Genomic DNA, 3451 nt, shown 5'->3' with positions numbered 1-3451 from the left:
AAAACTATAAGTATAAGAATACTTAGCAATCAAATATAAGATTTTTGAATCTCAATTCATTTCAAGAACTGTAATTTGTTAAATTAAGGATACTTAGAATATCCATATGAAAAAGAATTTCATGAAGACTTTACTATTAATGGTGCTAATACTCAAATACAAGTTTAGAAAATGTAATAAAGCCTTTTCCTCAAGTTGATTCAAGTGAAGTCAATTTTTTATTAGACATCTCCTCAAGCTTCTCCTCACATTCTTTTCTTTTCTTTTTCTTTTATTTTTTTATATTCAGCATCTTTTCAATCATTTCTTTTTTTTTAAAGTGAGGATTACTATATCTGGATAACCTTTAATAATTTTAACCTTCACTATCCTTTTCTTAAAGTTAAAACTTTTTACCTTTATTCACTTTATAAATTCATATTAGTTTTGATGATCTTTTCATGAAATCTCAATCTTTTCTTCTTACATGAAATTCTAAGATTCTTAATACTTAAAAAATACAACTTTATTTACTTTAAATAGAAAAACATAGTCTTATCTTTTCATACCAAATATCTTTAACTTTAGAATTGACCTTTGTTATTAAAAACTTTTACCTTAATTTACCATATTATATACAAACATAAATATAGTCATTTAAAGTTAAACTCTAATATCCAATGTCATGTTAAATTAATTTTAAAAATATAGTTAATTGTTTAAAATTAATTTTAAAAATATAGTTAATTGAAGACAAATAAAATTTAGTTTACTTCTTTTTAAGAGAAAATTTTCTTTCCCCCCTACTTGAATTTTTAAATATTTTACACTTAATTTCAAAAATGTAGCAGGAAGTAAAAGTAAAAGTTGAATATACTAACTACTACAATATCCTGTCAAATTCATACACATGCATAATCAGGATAGAATGACTGCAGGAGACAGGAGAAATCAGGATAGAATGACTGCAGGAGAAAGTAAATCTAGCCTAAAACATGCTTGCGATAATATTAAACTAAAAGCAAGTATACTAACTTTAAAATTTATTTTTTTTTTCCTACCCCCAAACTTGATTTTAAAGATGTATAACATTCAATACAGAAAAAATAACCAGGAAGAAAAACAGTTCATAAATTCTATCTATCACAAGCATCTACAAGTATTATATATATATTTATGTGTTCTCCAAATCTTTATATTATTGTAACACAAACACAAACACACATGATAAATGCAGTCAATTCTTCCTTTAACTCATTGTATCTCACCAACTTACCTCCAATTTCTAACGGAATCACTAGACAAATATATTGGGTACGTATAAATGATTTTATAAATTCTAATCCCAAAAATAAGATTATTCTTCATATATTGGTTCATGTGCACCAACCACAGGCACACCTTATCCTAATAATTAAGCAACTCTAGTAGCTATAAGGAAAGTGTAAATTCATCCACATATTACTCATCAAATAGGTTAGCTACTCCTATCAAATGAAAACAATGTAAGAGAAAAGAAGTAACAAAAATAAGACAGAATTGTCGCTGTTAAAATTAATGATGTCTCTTGTAAAACTTAAGTTCGAGTGAGACCCGAGTCATAGTGGACTCGTCAATCCAACTACTACAAGAGAATATAATAAGAAATTAAGGAATCACCTCCCTCATAATACACAAATATCTAATCAAACCACTGATAATCCAAAAAACTACCAATCATCAATCAAACTAATCAATCCACACTAAAGCAAATACAATACAACACTTACAATCATGACTCTCTAGCACACTAAATCAAACCACACTGATAACTATGGGTTGCCTCCCATAAAATGTTTTGTTTAACGTCGCCATCCCGACAAATAATTCCACCTGGATCAAAATTTCATTTATGTAATCCTTGATCAATCATCCAATCTTTTCCAGATCCAGGGATTCTTGCAAAGTCCTTGAATTTAAAATTTTCTTTCAGCTCATCCTTTTCAGATTGATTCATATCCTTGTTCCTCATATTTCTTTCTAGATCCAATATTCTTCTAGTCATTTTCTCATTTTTCATATTAATATCATTCTTAATTTTTATAAGAAATTGATCTTTATAAGATACTTCATGATCTCTCAAATTTTGGATTGGATTACCTCTAAATAATTCAGATTCTGGATCAAATTCTTCTTGTCTACTCTTCTGTTCAAGGTCCTTCAGTTCTTCCCCTTGGTACTTAGTAAATGGTGGAGATGGTCTTTTTATATTTATCTTAGTTTAAGAAATTGGTTTTTCTAATTCCTTAAGAATTTTTTTCATTGGTCTTTCAATTTTCTTATCCTGATCTCTCAACTAGATGTTCTTTTGAAACATATCCTCGAATTCTTTTCTAAATAATAGTTTGATAATTTTAAATTGCTTATCATTCATCTACTTAGGGTTTATCTCAGGGTCACTAGATAAATCTTTGGGGTGTAACTATTAATTGCATTAATAAGCTGCCCCAGTTGGTTTTCTATATTCCTTATTGCGACCTCTTGATTTTTCAGCTCTCTTTTGACTTTCTAACTAACCCACCATTTGAATCACATTCTCTTCTAATAGTGACTTATTCTCTTCATTATGTGGGTTGGAGTTAAATCCATGAGGAAAAGAAAGTTCATTATTATAATAGCCATGATTATTCCAACATTATTCCAACTACATGTCATTATTCCAACTACATGTCCGATTAAATTGATTATGTTCCCAAAATTGGTCTTCTCCTCCAAAGTTATTATTCCTGTTAAAATTCAAATGAACTTCCCAACCTGGATTGTAATAATCAGAATAAAAATTATGTATTTCATGGCGAGTTTCAATCCATTGTCCAAATGAATTTTCCTTAATAACTACTGTTCCTTGAGGATATCTTACTATGTATTGATCCAACTTCCTCTCAATACCTGCAACCTAAGAAATTAAAATTGTAAGCATATCCTCTTTAAAAATTGCCACTCTCTTGGGGTTTACTTATTTAAAGCTACTAGCACTATAATCCAAATCTGAATATTCATTATATCGTTGATTTGTCATTTCTACATTAAATTCGTGGAGTCTTTTCAAATATCTCCCAAAAGTTCTATTCAAATCTGACTTGTAAAACTTAAGGTCTACAATTCCTGAACTATGCATGCAAATCTAATGACTTAAATAATATGACAGATATCAAAAATATTTTTGGTATTTTGGATTTTCTTTAAAATAAACATATAATAATTAAACACACTATATAATAATATTATAAATTCCAATTCTAAGTCTTATAGGTTTAACTAAAATGCTCTTAAAGTTCTTACTGTAGCTTCCTCGACAACGGTGCCAAAAACTTGATGCGCCCTTAGTGTGTGTTATTTTTCAAATCCCCGGTAACAGTGCCAAAAATTTGACTCGTCCCAAACTTACGCAATAATTTAGCTTCTAAAAATATGACCAAAATCTTGACCCAAT

This window comes from Phalaenopsis equestris, unplaced genomic scaffold (assembly GCF_001263595.1).
Source record: "Phalaenopsis equestris unplaced genomic scaffold, ASM126359v1 Scaffold000409, whole genome shotgun sequence".
Lineage (NCBI taxonomy): Eukaryota > Viridiplantae > Streptophyta > Magnoliopsida > Asparagales > Orchidaceae > Phalaenopsis > Phalaenopsis equestris.
This window is presented reverse-complemented; position numbering follows the sequence as displayed.